We start from the raw sequence: 17610 nt of genomic DNA on the forward strand, positions 1-17610 counted from the left end.
TACTAAACTAAGCCAACATAAACTGTATGCTAAACTTGAAAAATGCTCTTTTCATGTCACCGAAGTGGAGTTCCTCGGTTTTATCCTCATACCAAAAGGTATCAGAATGGATAGGCACAAGGTAGATGCCATTCTTAACTGGCCGTCACCAATTTCATTTAAAGGAATCCAGAGTATGTTGGGCTTTGCAAACTTTTACCACCGATTCATCACAGATTTTTCCCAAATAGTGCATCCAATTACATCACTATTGAGAAAAAAACAATAAAAGTTCCATTGGACCGAAGAAGCAGAGAAGTCCTTTCAAGAACTTAAGAATAAATTCACTTCTGCTCCAGTTCTATGGCATCCTCGCCCAGACCTACCTTATATAGTTGAAACAGATGCCTCTAGCATGGCTATGGGAGCTGTTCTCTCACAAAGAGACCCAGGATGTGGCCAGTTACACCCGTGGCCTTCTGGTCACGAAAATTCTCACCTCCCGAACTCAACTATGCTATCACAGACAAATAACTCTTGGCTATAAAATCAGCTTTTAAGGCATGGCAACACTATCTTCGTGGTGCTAGACATACTGTCACGGTCATAACTGATCATTGAAACCTGCAATACCTAAAGACAGCAAAGGCTCAATCAGCCCGTCAACTGCGGTGGGCTCTTTTCTTCACTGAATATGACTATGTGATCACCTACCGGCCAGGAGTCCAAAACGGAAAGGCTGACGCCTTGTCCCGCATGGGTGTTGATGAAAAGGTATACATAACTCCAGATCCAGTAGCCATCATTCCAGAAGACAAATTCCTGGGTCTTACGACAACATTGACACTGGGTGTACTCCAAAACAAGATCCAACTCATAATGGATCCCACTTTCTCACAAGAGTGGTGTACTCAAGGAGAACATTACACCACTAAAGACCAGTTACCATATTTTAGGAACCGTCTATACTTGCCAAGTAAAGTTTTACAAGAGCAGGTTATTTCGGGTTATCAAGACTCCCTGATTGAAGGTCATCCTGGAATTGCCAAAACTCTAGCTAAAGTAAAACAAAACTATTGGTGGCCCACATAGCGTAAAGACATCATACAATTTATCCAATCTTGCGGTGCGTGTGCACAAAACAAGTCCCAGAAGCAGAAACCAGCTGGTCTTCTCCAACCATTGGAAATTCCTCCCGCACCATTGCACACACTGTCCCTTGATTTCATTACAGATCTACCTCCCAGTCAAGGATTCAACACCATCTTAGTAGTTGTAGACTTGTTCTCTAAAATGGCACACTTTATTCCTTTTAAGGGTCTTCCAAATGCATCCAATTTGGCAAAAGTATTCCTGGAGGAAATTGTACAGCTACATGGCTTTCCATTGGTCTTGATCTCAGATCGAGGTAGTCAATTTGTATCCAACTTCTGGAGGAAATGCTGTTCAATGGCCCAAATTGACATTCGACTATCCACAAATCACCATCCTCAAACAGATGGCCAAACAGAAAGAACAAACCAAATCCTCGAGCAATACTTACGTTGAATGTTACATCAAGTGGAAAGAAATTGGAAGGACTTCTTATGAATAGCTGAATATGCCTATAATAATTCATTACACACCAGCACTGGACAAACCCCTTTCTACACTATATAGGGTAGACATCCACATACCTTAGAATTGGATCTCCTAACCCCTTTGGAAATGCCAGTGGTTAAAACCCTACATATGACTATTTCCCAGGCCTTCAAAGAAGCAGCAGAACATTTACTCCAAGCCAAGAACAGACAAAAGAAATTCGCTGACCAACCTCGTAGTAAAGCCCCTGACTATCAAATTGGAGACAAGGGGCCTAAATTACGAGGTTGGTGGTAAGGCAAAAACGATGCCGGTATGGTAATAACAGCATCGTTTACCGCTTCATTGTATTCCGACCCGCAAACCCGGTATTAGCGGCACCCTAAATAACGGTGCCGCTAATAGCGGCATAGGCGCGTACACGCGCCCCTTCAGGGAGCAAATACCAGCATGCCGGTAATAGGGGGAAGTCCCAACCCACGCAGACATGCAAATACCGGCATCGCAAAGCCGGTAATCACGGGCTGCACGATGCCGGCCATACAGGCATTGCAGACCACCCGCAAACAGCAATCAGGATACAAGGCAACTGCCACAGGTGCACACAATCCCCACAGGTGGAGTCAATGGAGGCTGGGCCAGTATAAAATGAGCACACCCACACCCCTTCCAACAGCAAAATGCTACCACTAGCTGTTGCAATCATGGCGCTGGAGGACATGCCCATACTGCTACAACTACAGCAACAACAGCAACAACAACTACAGCAGCAACAACAGGCAGCACAGAGGAGACGCAGGAGGAGAAGGAGGGTGAGATAGGCCCAGCAATTACCACCAGCACACAGGAAGCAGTGCCTCGTAGACAACCACCAATCCCTCGCACCAGACCCAGGCCTTTCAACCTAACCCCTGAGCAGATCCACACCCTGTACTGGTTGGACCGTGACACCATCACAACCATAGTGGACATGATACAAAACGACATTGCCAGCCTCATTGAAATACGCACTGCCATCCCCCCGCTACTAAAGGTGGTGTCTGTGCTACACTTCCTGGTCACAGGCACCTACCAACACACAGTGGGCCAGCTGCATGGCATTTCACAGCCACTATTTTCACGCATGTTGAACCAAGTGCTGGATGCCCTCCTGAAGCATGCAAGCAGCCACATATCCGTACCACGGACTACCCAGGAGATAGCAGACACCAAAGTAGGCTTCCATGCACTGGCAGGCATGCCCAATTGTGTCGGTGCACTCGACTGCACCAACGTGGAATTGGTAGTCCCCCATGCCATAGAGGCGGTGTACTGCAATCGCAAGCAATACCACTCTATCCATGTGCAAATGGTATGTGACTCCAGCAAGATCATCACACATTGCTGTGCCCGATTTCCTGGATCAACACATGATGCCATGGTACTGCGTAACTCCACGCTACCCCATCACATGGAGCGACATGCTGGACCACGTGCCTGGCTGCTTGGTGAGTTGCACAACCATCCCATGGCAGTGCTTCGGGGCACTGATGTGTGGGGATGCATAAGGGGTGGAATACTGAACCTGGGTGGGAAAGGGGGGGAATACTGCATCTGAGTGGGAAAGGGGGGGAATACTGCACCTGGGTGGCAAAGGGGGGGAATACTGCACCAGGGTGGGAAGGGGGAATACTGCACCTGGGTGGGAAAGGGGGGCGGAATACTGCACCTGCGTGGCAATAGCTGGTGATTGGAGAATGCATGCAGAGCTAAACACTCCTGACCTGAACCATTCAAACGGAACATGACACATCACTGGGCCACATATCACAAATAATGCATATCAATGTCAACAAGTAAGAGGCACAACCAGGCCACCATGGTGATGGCAAGCAATGCATGAAAGAACAGGATGGCAACTGTGGCAAGGTGGTCAGTGTGACCATGCATAGTGGAGAATGAACAGCATGCATTGGGGGCTAAACATTGTTGCAATAGCACTGCACATCTGCCTCAGCATGCATGATTACACCCTGCATCATGTATTGAACGCCATCCAGACTACCACACCTCATGACAGTATAGATTGCATCTAGGTAACACCTTTGCATGCGTACAGGGACATGTGCATGCCCACACCAAATAGCTGCCGCCATGACTGTGCTCCCTGAAGGTGGCAGTTCAGAGTAACACACGCCTATTTGTGTCTGCTTGCAGGTGATGGAGGATATCCCTTGAGGCCGTGGTTACTCACCCCTGTACAGAATCCACAGAACAGCCATGAGGAGGAGTACAATCGTGTGCACACCCGTACCCGTGTTGTGATTAAGCAGACCTTTGGCCTGTTGAAGGCACGGTTCCGCTGCCTCAGCAGGTCTGGTGGGGTACTCCTATACAGGCATGAGAAGGTGGCAAAGATCACCATGGCCTGTGTCATACTGCACAACATGTGCGTCCGAAGGAATGTACCACTGCCACATGGCATTGACATGCATGGGCCGGGTGAGGATGAAGGGGATGGAGGCGAAGGAGCCCCCCTGCCAGTACGTGATGCACGGGATGGCCATGCTGTACGCCAAGGACTAATCCACAAATACTTCTGAAATGCAGGGACCCTGAAGGTCATGTGCCAGTGACACACTGGCTGCATGTGGACATGTACACTTGTTCTGTTTGAAGTTTGCCACTGTACACCATCACACATTAAATATACATGCACAAAATGAAGTATGTCCAGCCATTGATTTTCTTGCACACAACGGGTGTATTTTTCAGACATGTAATAATGTAAACATTCCCCTCACAACCCCCAGTGAACTCCCTCACCTGCCCTACAAACCCCAAAAATACCCCAGTGAACTCCCTCACCCTGCCTACAAACCCCAAATGTCCCCAAATGTACACCAAAGATTGTTCCCTTGACCAACGTCCATTTGTCCAATGGCATTGTCTGGCCACTCTACTTCTTCACCTTTTTGGGATCCGGGGGTGGCATGTCCAAGCGCCTTGCACTCCTCCGGGTCATCCGCACAGGGCTTGAGGGGGCTGAGGTCAAAGGGGTCGTAACAGTGGACATGTCAGTGGCCGGTCCCATGCCTGCTCCAAAGTGTGGGCGCTGCATTTGAGGCAGGTTGGACATCAGGGCTGCGTAACTGCCCCCAGACACTCCCTCATGGCAGTTGTGGACGCCTCAACGGCAGCAGTGTTAGCAGCGATGGCTGTAGCGATGGCCCTCATGGAGTCCTTCCCATCGGCAATATGTTGCCGCAGTAGGTCTTGCATCGACTCCTGTCGTGCCTCCACCTTCGACAGGTGAGCCTCAAAGGAGTCGTTGGTAGCGGGAGTGCTGGTGGCCGGGGTGGTGGTACCCGGGGTGATGGTAGCCAGGGTGGGGGTAGCCAGGGTGGTGGATGGCGCTTGCGTGGGGCCCACGTCCAGGGAACTGTCCTCCTCGAAGGGGCATATGTCGGACTCTCCGAGGTCAGAGTCGTGGAGGCAGGGATCGTCGCTGCTGTCGGCCTCTGTATGGGGGGGTAATGGGGCTTGGGGTGGGTGTGGTGGACACGACTGTGTCACCCTCGGTGTCCACATCAGCATCCGCAACGTCCGCGGTGGTTGGCGGTGCGGGAATGGAAACACCTCCCACTGTTGTGGGTGGCTGCTGCTGGACTCCATGTGTGTGGGCCACGCTGGCTGCAGCTGTTTCCTGCTGGGTTTCTGCCTGGTCTGGCACACTGCCTGTTGGTCTGGCCAGTTTCTCGGGCTGGGGGGTGGGGGTGGCGGTGGTCCTTGTCCCTTGCCGTGATGTAGATGCCCTTGTACCCCTGTCCTGCCTGCCATCTTGCTCATCAGTGCCTGGGGGATAGAAGAGATGCAGGTCATCAGTGATGGTATCACATGGCAGCGATATTCTATAGCGCTGTGATATGTTCATACATTCATGCATCCAATTAATACAGGGGTGTGGCATTTGGTGTTCTGAGGGGGCATGTGGGCAATCAATGCATGGCTAGTGGCATGGCATTGATATGGTGTCTGTGTGGTGAGTTACATGGGCACGGTCGAGTCATGTTGCCTGTGTGTTGGGATTGGGATTGGCATTCAGCATGCATTTGTGTGTGGCAGGGTGTGGCACGCATTCTTGACTGGATATGTTGATGTGGGCCTGGGACATGCATTGCCTTGCCTAGTCTCACTTCCACGTCACTTGTGCCACATCATGGTTTACCTTACAGGGATGTGCTGGGTCACTCACCTTCTTCTGGGGATGATGCGGCGCCCATCTCCATCTCTCTGAATCCCTCTATAGACTCGGGATCTATGAATGAACTGGCTGTCTCCTCCCATGGCATTAGCTTCGCTGGTGAGTGTGGCCCCCCGCCTGTCGCCATGGCGGCCCTCCTGTTGACTGCCAGGATGTTCCTCACCCTTAGGCGTAGGTCGTCCCACCACTTGCGACAGTCGCGCACAGTCCGTGGGGTGGTTCCCACAGCCGACACCCTCTGGGCAACCTCCTGCCAGATTTGCTTCTTTTTCATCTGAGCAGCATGCTTCATTTCGTTAGACCTGATGATGTCTGCATGCTGGGCCAGGGTGTCTGCCAGCATATTAAGCTCAGCGTCAGAGAAATGCTGTTTCCGCTTCTGGGGGGTCATCTTCCTGGTTGCCTTGGACATCCTGAGTATTTTCTGGCACAGCACAACACAAATGGACTGGTGGTTGGGGAGGATGGCAATGGATTGTGTTTTTAAAGATGGCCGCCGACCCATTTCCCGTTCCTGCGCGATGACATAATTTCCGGGTCCTTTTTTTGCAAACACGGTATTACCATGGTGGTATTACCGTGCCTGTATTTAGGGGTTGGTATGAGGCTGTACCACTATCGGCGGGTCCCGCGATGCCGGTATAGGGGGGTTGGAGGGCCTTTAGCGGCATGGCGGTATTGCCATTACCGGCATGGGGGAACGCGCGTGCTCGCGCACTCATAATCACCCGCTATTAGCGGGTTCATACGAGCACGGACCCGCTCATTCCGGCATGCCGATAATGAACCCGCTTTTACTGGGCTACTCGTAATGAGGCCCAAGGTCTGGTTAGCATCAAAATTTGTACCCATAAAAGGGACTCAGACCTTTCGTCCCTGATATCTGGGACCTTATTCTATTCAATCCATAATAAATCCAGTGGCAGTTATCAGTATCACTCCTGAAACCGGTACAACCTGGTACTCGGGTTACAACACCACCAAAACCAGTATTAGTTGACGGAGAACCAGAGTTTGAAGTAAAGGATATCCTAGACTCAAAATACACCAGATCTAAACTATACTACTTAGTTTATTGGAAAGGATACGGCCCTCAAGACAGATCGCGTAATTAAAAAGTTCCATCAGAATTACCCAGCCAAACCAGGACCAGGCAGAAGTGCCACCGTGAGAGGGGCTTTGGGGGGAGTGCTGTCATGACCCTTGCCCCTGGCCCTCACTGGCAAGTCAGCCTTCCAGTTAGGGCCAGGTCAAAGGCCTTAAAACCTCATCCAAGACTCTCTTGGAGTCAGTCCTGGCGCCTTTGGCGCCAGGCTCATAACCATCATGAAGACCAACATTAGAATGGGACTATTTACTTGGGACTATTTAACTTGGGGGGGGGGTTCAGCCAACATGGAGGCACACACATAGCTCAGTTACAAGGAACTGAGCTATGCGGTCTAGTCTTTTGGGTGTGGCAGGCCTGGGACTACTTTACCTGGACTACTTTGGGTGTGGCAGGCCTGGGACTATTTTACCTGGACTACTTTACCTGAGACTATTTACACCGCACCAAAACAACAGAACATGCTTTGCGTTATTCTGCTGTGGGCAGCGTAACGCTCACCGTGTCCAGTTCTTTGATGCCAGTTTACCTGAAACCAAGGACCTGCAGAGAGAGAAAGAACACTACGAAACTTACCTGGAACTTACCTGGAACAGTATCCTGTCTTCAATCCATCGCCGACTTCAGTTCCACTCACCTGAAGGTACAAACTCCATCATCTGGCACCGCATGCATCCTGGAATACCATAACCTGGAAAGAGGAGAAAGAAAGACAGCATTAGTAAGCGTTTCCTCACGTTTCCTCCCGAATGAAGAAAGCCACACAATTCTTACCTGGGTAGTCATCTCCTGGTCAGTATCATCGCTGGAACATTACGGTGCTCAGCGAGGAACATCGCAACCTGCAAGGAGAGAAAAGACACAGGTTAGCAATATAAAAGGCTAAACAGCGCCGCGCATCGCGCATTACTCACCGGACAGCATCGCGCACACCGTGCTTTCGCCTACCGGCCCATGCTCATCTTCAAACTGCATGACAACACCAAAATACCTTTCCATACCTAAAAGGAAAGAATCAAGACATTATTATTCGAACTAAGAGGAACATAAGAACTGCATATAAAGACTGTAACGCAGCAAACCTGAGGAGTTACAGCAGGCCTGGATTCCCACAGAGGGGCTTGAACCAGTGAAGTAACTTGGTCGCTGCTCGCCCCCCCACATCTAGGTGCCCCTGCCACGAGGAGCAGGACGGAGAATCCACCTTTTACAATATTAAGGTAAGGAGAAGGCCGAAGGGGGAGGAAGGAGTTGAGGCCAAGGGAGGTGGGAAAACATAAAGACAATCTGCTATTGAATCCAGCTCTCCTATATTGCAGACTCATCTTTAATCAGAGGCCATACCAAGGGACTGAGAGAGGGTTCGAGAGTGAAAATCATCCAACCAGGGCTGAGTGGCGTCCCTGTGGATACCAGGTGAGCAGAACAGCAGGAAGGACTATGTGGAATCACATCCAGGACGTCAAGCTCTACAAAGCAGTGGCCTCACCTGGCAATGGAAGAGCAGCGACCAACAGGGCCAACGGTCAAGATCCCGATGAACTACATGAGCAAACAGATCCCACAGAGTTAGGGAAGCCAGGTCACACAATGGTTCGAAGACCCCAAGTAACAGATGTACCCACTGGCATACTTGTCTAGATAGATTAAACACTGTTTGTTTGTTGTTTTCCTTTCCGCACACGCAAGTGCAAGTGAAAGTAATAAAACGTGAATGTAAAGAGGGCTGCATAGATTATCCTCCCGATGTTACCTCCCATTGATCACCCTGAAGCATTTTCAAACTAGTTTGTGAGCTCGATCCCCTACGGTATATTTAATTCTGTTCATAGAGTATTTGTCCCAAGCATATCCACAACTTCAACACAGTGCATATCCCGTTCTGCCCACATTAAGAAACCCCTGAGGGAGACAGGTCTTGGAAGTGACATTTGCTTTCACCATTAGTGATTATTTAGTTTGCGGAGCTTGATGGTACTGACCAATATTAAATCAATAACTGTTTTCTTTACTATTTTCAGGCGGTTAACTTTATCATCTCATCAGCTGCAAGGATCCAACAGCATAAGTGGTCATGACAAAGACAATAACAAATATTATATTCATGGTGTGTGTCCTAATTCCCAGTATCGTACTGGCCATCGTGTTCTAGTCACTTTATACTGCTATGAGTATTACCGCTGCATCCCCTACTAACATTACCCCATCCCTAACAGGAAGGACGACCATGCCATGTGAAAGAGAAGGCACTGCTGATAAGCTAAGGAGAGGTAAGCGTAGTGCTGATGTAGGGATGAAGGGAGTTGACATGTATCTCACAGACACGGCACGGGTAACAAGTAACATGTGGTATAAGCACATGTTCAAAGTGGGCTGGGACACCTCCAGGGAGAGCTGTTATGTCTGCTCTTTTTTCCCCTACGCCATGAGTGCTTCTTGAATGTTCATCGTAACAGAAAATCCCGCAGCTAGAGCGCAGTGCCTGATGTACCTCGCCATGGTGCAGATGTGAGGAAGATTTCAAGGGAGGACATCAACACTGAGATGGATGTCCAAAAAGACCTTCCCCTATGAAGCTAATTACATAGACACTAGACATGATGAACAATTATTGGCAGCTACATGAAGGATTGCAGTGTATAACTGACAGGCCTGAGAAAGGAGAAACAAAGACTATCACACTGAAGAATTACCATGTCCCTGGACAAGAGTGAAGGAGATAGGAGGAGAGCCTGGTCGCTGTGAAAGACCACAGATTTTGACCTAGGGACGAGTATACACTAATAACTGCTGGGAAGACAGAGTGGTGGGAAGTAAAGCACTGAAACTGTCACAATCTGCAGTAAACCATGTCCACTAAGAAAACACCAAATGCCTGAAGGAATGGGATACAAGCACTAATCTACTGACATGGATAGAGAACGAAGCTGGACCAATGCCAATAATTCCACTGAAGACACCAGCCCTGTGCTATCAGAACAATGGTGATATAGAAGTTGGTGAGAACACTGGATGCAAGACAATAGAACAGCTTCCAGGCATGGGAGTGGAACAGCAGTGCTGATGGACCACTATTCGGCATGTGGATCAAAAGCCTATAAGAAGTTACCTTGGTGCACATCAACATGCCATCATTGGTGGTACCCAGAAAGGAAGTGAAGCTTGATGACTTCCCCAAAATGGACAACAGGCAAAAGAAGAAGTTGATCAAGATAGCACCAACAGCACAAGCAGAGAAGATGGAGAAGACAAGTGCATTGAGTAGATTGAAGAGAGGGGGGAATTACTTCTCGGCAAAGTCAGAAGCGGCATTGGACAAAATACCAGCAGAACACAGACAATTTCGTAGAACCCAAATGTTCTTTACATCATTAATACCATGACTACAGATGCCAAGTGGTTACAGATCACTTGTTGGGAGCTGATGGTAACTATTAACTGGACAGTGAATGGGTTCAACGCCATCAAAGAAGAACTCAGAGCAATAACTTTGGTGGCACTCCAAAATAGATATGTCCTGGATCTCCTCACGGCAATGGAAGGAGGAGTTTGCACCAAGATCGGAGTTCATGTTGCAATTCGTACCAGCTAACGATGAAGATAATGGAACTCTCTCAGATTCAGTTGAGCAACTGGCACAAATGCATGCGAAGATGGAAGATGAGGCCCGAGGAACAGGGACGGGCACGAGCTGGCTAGCATACATATGGTCATGGATGCCATCATGGCTGTCAGATGGACTAAAGATACTAGCTGGAGCATTAATACTGGAAATAGCATCAGCATTCGGAATTAAAATATGAATTGAAAGGTGCAAGAAGACAGCAGAAGAGGCAGTTGTAATGCAGATCCTGATGGATGTGAACATAGGAGGAGGAACGAAAGATGAAATTGTTGCAGAATGACAGAAGTTGAGATAGAGGATTTTCCAGAGTGAATTATTCCCAGCAGAAGTGATAAAGCTGCACAACCCCCATGGTCCAAAGTTCTATGTAGGGAAATGGGTCGGGTGCAACCCCGAAGGAATATGCTGTTACACACACATGTTTATGGGCATCTCGGAGGAATAACGAAGATATGGCAACCCATGGCAGGAGGACAGCCATATAAGGATGTGGTCGACAAGTCGACCAGAGGGGGGACTGAAGAGGGATGGGCAAAATCATCCCTTCCTCCCCGAACCAATGAAGTATATGATGCAGAAGAGGAACCAAAGGTATTGTGACCTTCCATACTATTTTGCACCAATTCCCAGTGCTCCAACCATTGACAAATACACCAAAAGGTACCCACTCCGTCACCCTTACAGACAAGGGGCGGTACAGACCTTACCCAGAGTGGATGAAGACACTAAGGCGGCAACTAAGGAGACTTCAATTACCAGCATTGACTAAAGCGCCATGAAGCCGAGGCCAATGACGTCGTTAGAGACACCACGATTTAGCAGCGTTAGACAAGAAGCATATCTGCCATCCGCACAATGAAACACACACACACTCGATTACACCAAGAACACAGATGCACAGTTCTATAGTTAGAGGACAGAGACATGCACATACTGCCTTCGCTTTATTATCACTAGCTTAAATGCAGCCCCGCAAAGCAAAGAGATCCTGAATGAATGCTTGTAGATGCTTATATGCAACTAATTTGATGGAACTGCAGAAGCACCTATGGGACCTGACAGTCCAGTATGACTAACATATGGAGGGTGTAGAATAGCACGACATACAAAAGCCATAACATGACTTGGAAAATCACAGCAGGCCACAGACCCCCGGCGAAGAGCTGAGCTGAATTCAGGCTGCACGCAGAAGCAAATGTGTGAAACAAAGCTGGCTGCCAAGGCCAGAGATACAAGTGACATTCCATTCCCTGAACAACAGTAACACCAGCGGAAGCTAAAGCAAATAATTCTCTAATATTGAGGACAATTCAGAGCTTAGAAGAGGCTCAAACCGGGTCTCTAGACACGTGACTCACCAAGCCTGGATGATGAATCGAAACCGGCGCTGGGAAGAGATGTGGTCTCACGCCACCAGACAGAAGCTTGTAACACGAGAAGGCAAGAATTTCATGATATGAACGGCACTCTCAAAGTCAATAGTGGTGCACATAAGTTACAATGCAGACACATAGTCATACTTATTACCTTGAAAAGGTACACCTTGAGCTGAGAACCATTTCAAATCCCAGGCCTGGGGAGAGCAGCTCTAGCCAATCACAGCTCAGGAGCCTAGGGGTGGGTAGCAACGGGCATGACCCATTGGTAAGACCCTCACACTGCAACATTGTCTAGAATTAGATAATCAGGGATTGCCCAGGCCAGCCACCTGACATGCAAGAGCCAATAAACTAACATTTATAGGCCCTCATTACGACCCTGGCGGAAAGTGACTGACCGGACCGCCACAGCGTAAATAGCGTTTCCGCCATTGCACGAAGGAGCAAAGTGCGGCCCATTCCGACCCATCGGGCACGAGCACCACGGCATGGCGGAAGTGCAAAGTCCGCGATGGCGGAAATGACCCCAAAACGGCCCACACCGCCGCCGTACGGCGCCCTAGGTGCAATACCGCCACCCATCACAGCGGACACCGCAGTGTGCGCCTACCGGAAAGTACGGTGACCGGAAATATACGGAAACGGAAGTTAAAACATGGGCCCGGAACGGGAAACATCCCGCCGTACACCTATAAAACCACTAAAACCACACAACCACTAAAATCACTACCCTGAAACACACCCCAACCCGTCATCCACCCTAGCGAAACCAAGAAAAATGGGAAAAGTAGCGAAGAAAGCGTGCGACCGCAAGCGGCAGGTCCACTTCTCCCGTGAGGAACTCACCGTGCTAACAGAGACCCTCCAGGAGAATGCTGCCGTCGTCTTCTGCACGCAAATGACCAGGACGGCACTTGCAAACAAGAAGGCCATATGGGCTCTGGTGGCACAGCGGGTAAGTGCGGTGGGGACCGCACCCCGCACCCCACAGCAATGCCGTAAGCGATGGGACGACCTGCGGATACGCGTCCGCAGCATACTCTCTGCCAACCGCAACATTGCCACAGCCACCGGGGGAGGTCCTGAATCACCCATCAAGTTGACCCCCTGGGAAGAAATCTGTGCCTCCACCATCGGAATGGAGAGCATAGAGGGAGTCGGAGGGATGGAGAAAGGAGTGCAGACATCCGAAGATTCAGGTAGGTGGGCCAAATAAAACAATGCCAAATCCACAAAGTCCATCCATGTGAAGTACCATGCGTCCACATAGTGCAACAGAAACACATGTCCAGGAGAACGTCCACACACATCGGCCTGATAGCGCACGTTAAAACCCACAATAAATACATAAATAATTAAAAACCCCTAAAACACGCACTACACGTGCAGCAGGCACACCCTAACTGCAGGCTGCCAAACAACTGCACCCTCACTCCACACACAAATGAAAGCACCTCCAAGGCCCCGACCCAAATCACCCTCAGGTACCACCCCAATGCATGTGATACAATGCCATTCCAATTCCCACAGACCCATCAATAACCCTCGCCCTCCTTTACTCCACCACAGGGTCCGATCCAAACGACGAGCTTCAGGACACCCCTACCAGCACACCTGCAAAGAGGGCCAAGACCAACGGCCAAAGACCCTCCACCTCAGCTGCACGCATCAAGACACGGCAGCAGCACAAATCAGGTGGCAGCACAGAGGAGGGAACATCAACAGGCACCCCAGCAGCCAGCATGCCCACAACACCACCACCACAGGTCCCCCCAACGGATGCCACAGAAGGCACTGCCTCTGGTGGCAGCAGCACCATAGGTGACACCCCATTGATGGCAGCATGCTCCGACACAGAAGACGGGGATGTCGAAGTCAGATCCATCCATGACCTGTCCCAATCCCCCTGTCTGTCCCATCCCGTACAACATGAGGATACCACGCAGGGGCACCCACAAGACGACGACTGGCCATCCCCCACAAGCCCTGTGGCAAGGCAACATGAGGACAACAGCCCCTCTGTGACACCCCCGCAAATGGCCATGGCCCAGCAGAGGCAACAGTCCCTCGACCAGTTAATCGTGCAACAGCAGCAACTGGCCACGCTCCTCAAGCACCATGCCGATGAATGTGGGGGCACTAAGGCAGACATAGAAACATCAACTGAGACACTTAGGGCAGAAATGGAGAGAGGTACAGAGACACTAAGGGCACAAATGGAGAGTAGCACCGAGAGCCTGGGAGTCCAAATGGAGAGATGCACCGAGAGCCTGAGGGGGGAACTGCATGCGACGTCCAAGGACGTATGTGCCGAACTTGCCGCAATGCGCCGTGTGCTCACTGAGCTCTCGCAAACCCTTAGGGACATGCATGGACGTGAGCAGGCAGAGACATCATCCGTTGCAAGTTCCGTCCAGGGCAGCCCCCAACGTAGATCTGGGAGGAACCTGCGCTCCACAGGCAGGGGTGCCCCTGATACCCGCAGAGGGGGCTTGCAATAGCGACTGCCCACTGACAATGAGCATCTTTGGACACTGGTGTTCGGGGGGGAGGTAGGAGGGTGGAGGGGGTGTGTTGGGCTCACTTGGGTGGCGGGTCGATAGGGTGTACAACATGATATCACATATGCCATAAACAGTGCACGATCAACCAATGAGATGTGTGGACATTGATCTTTGTGTACTAGGCCATCATAGGCGTACAGTCCATATTGTGCATGTCCCAGACACACACAGTGCCACGAGTCCCGTGTCCATGTATCAGCCACCAGGCGTGAGTGCTAGAAGCATACATCAATGAGATGCTGACGAATGTCACGGCCCTCCGGTGCCTCGCAGACTCCATGAGGTGCTGCCACATCCCCACCCTCATCATGACCATCATCAGGTGCTTGCAGTTCTGCGTCAGGGGGCATGGGCACATTTCTACGTACGCACATGTTGTGGAGCATGACACATGCCATCACCATCTTTGCAACCTTCTCATGGCGGTACAGGAGTGCCCCGCCAGACCTGCTGAGGCAGCGGAAACGACCCTTCAGTAGGCCGAATGCCTGTTCAATGACTACACGGGTACGTGAGTGGGCATGGTTGTAGTCCTCCTCATGCTGGTCCCGTGGGTTCCGGACTGGTGTGAGGAGCCATCTCTTCAGTGCATATCCAGCATCACCTGTATGTGGACGAGAAACGTATGATGTGGAATGCCATTGCTACGTACGCACACCCCCCTCCCCCTTCCTGCCAGGTCATTGCCGAATCACATACCCCACATTATCATGCATGTAATGAGACTCACCGAGTAGCTAGGATCTGTTCCCTGCGTGTCGCTCCATGTAGCGTGGTAATGTAGAGTTCCTCAAGACCATAGAATCATGGGTTGATCCAGGGAATCGGGCACAACAATGTGTAATGATCCTGTTGGAGTCACACACCATTTGTACATTCAGAGAATGAAATTGTTTTCGGTTGCGGTACTGGGCCTCCATGGCATGTGGGACGACCAATTCCACATGGGTGCAGTCGATGGCACCAATGCAACCCGGTATGCCGGCAAGTGCATGGAATCCCACTTTTGTGTTGGTAATTTCCTGCTCCGAGCGTGGTAGGGAGATGTAGTCGTCTGCGTGCTGCAGGAGGGCATCGAGCACTTGCAATAGTGTCCGTGAGAACAGTGGCTGAGAAATGCCATGCAACTGTCCGACTGTGTGCTGGTAGGTGCCTGTGGCCAGGAAGTGGAGTACAGACACCACCTTCAGTAGGGGTGGGATGGCGGTTGGGCTATCTATCATGCTGACAAGGTCAGCCTGTGTCATGTCCACAATGGCGGCTATGGTGTCCCGGTCCAGACGGTAGAGGTTGTGGATCTGCTCATCAGTGAGGTTGAACGGATGTGCTCGGAGGCGTGGGGTTGCGGGCTGCCTGCGTGGTGGTAGTGGCTGTGCTGGCGGCCCTTGCTGGCCCTGCCTTGGCCTCCTCCTCCTCCTGCGTCTCCTCCGTGCGGCCGGTTGTAGTTGGTGTTCGTCTTCTTCTTGGAGTTGGAGTACTTGCAGTGCTATCAGGTCCCCCAGGGCCAACATCGCGAGTCCTGCCGGTAGCATTTCGGTGTGGTTGTGGGAGGAGACTGGCTGTGCAATTTATGTGTTTTCAGGCTGTATGGCCTCCACCTGTGGTGATTCATTCCACCTGTGCAAACTGCTCTCCCCTTTGGCCGAGCACGTCCCGCGCACAACGCTGCAATTCGGGGAATGGCATCTTGCTATTGCAATCATGTATTTGTACCCGATGGCCGTGTAACATTGGTTGATATGTTCATTCTGCTGTGGTCCCATTGTTTCACATACTATCTGTGCAGTCGCGAACAGACTTGTGAAGGGTCAGTGGAACGTAGTACTCGAGTAACGGTGGGCCCTCATGCATCACTGTACCGAGTTGCAACGACGGGCGGGGCGTCCCATTTGTGGGTGAAGGCAGTTGCCATTTTCACACACAGCCGCACTCGATGGAATAATTAGTGATTTCAAACGGCCACAGATGCCTCTTCGACGTGATGTTGCAAATGAGGAATTCGAAGGGCGGCGCTTTCGGTTTTCAGCTAGCGGCGAGGAAATGCCCACAGGTCTGACTGCAAATATAACGTACTATTGTTCAATGTCCTTGAGACAGGGGCCATGGCGAGGATGCAATGATTGATATGAATGGTTTGGGATGCGCAATGGCGACGTGGGCGATGAGGCCGGACGTTCCCAAATACATGTTACTTCACTACACTGGAATTACGGGCTGGGGCACTGTGGATTTTGCAGGCTGCATAACGCACAGACTCAATGGATATTTCTAATGTTATGTGAGTAAATATTCAGGCGTTTTAATCCCGGGGTGAGGGAATGATGAATGGATGCATGGGCAGGTGATTTGATACAGAGTTTGCCATGTACAGGGCTTCTTGGGATCTATCCGCCTCCCCTACGCTATGTGATGCAGGGCTGCCATAGTGGGACCATCGTCTATCTGGCCTTGTTGAGCCCTCCCTGTCTCGACGCGCCCTCAGACACTTGTGTCCATGCACGTTAACATTCCCATCTGATGGATTCTGTTTTGACAGACGCATGCACAGGTACACTCGTTTGTGATGGTGTTTGCACCTCGATATAGATGGTTATGAGTCGCAAGTGGTTTTGGGGTGGTGATGATCCTTTGGAGTGGGCTAGCATGCATATGGCTGTGGATTTAGTGTGATCATTGAAGTGAGTTGTTCGAATGTAGTTCTGATGGCCATTCTGTTCTTTTTCTTTTCTTTTGGTTGACAGGTATCTCCTCCCCTTTTGCCACTGCCATCTGTATGCCACTCCTGCAGATGGGTTTTACTCCCGACACCTGCTGCTTCGTGTTAATCAGTGGAGCAGCATTACGATCTTATGGGACGATCGCCAATGGGCCACATGCCCTTACGCAGTACTGGTGGCTCGGAGCAACATTTCGGCCTTTCAGCTGGACTAGTGCCTCCCCATTGGGACGGCCCTGCGGTTCTGTGCGCTTCCATGTTGCCTTTTCGTACATGAATGTGGCTCTGTGTACCATGAGGGAACAGGGCGTCACACAAGTAGTGGCTGGTCATTTCTTGCGGATGCAGCCCACAATGGTGAAAAGTGTTTTGGAGTTCATGGCCTGATGGCTGTATGGGCTTGGTGATTTTGATG

The sequence above is a fragment of the Ambystoma mexicanum genome, chromosome 12, assembly GCF_040938575.1.
Source record: "Ambystoma mexicanum isolate Mex_15411 chromosome 12, UKY_AmexF1_1, whole genome shotgun sequence".
Lineage (NCBI taxonomy): Eukaryota > Metazoa > Chordata > Amphibia > Caudata > Ambystomatidae > Ambystoma > Ambystoma mexicanum.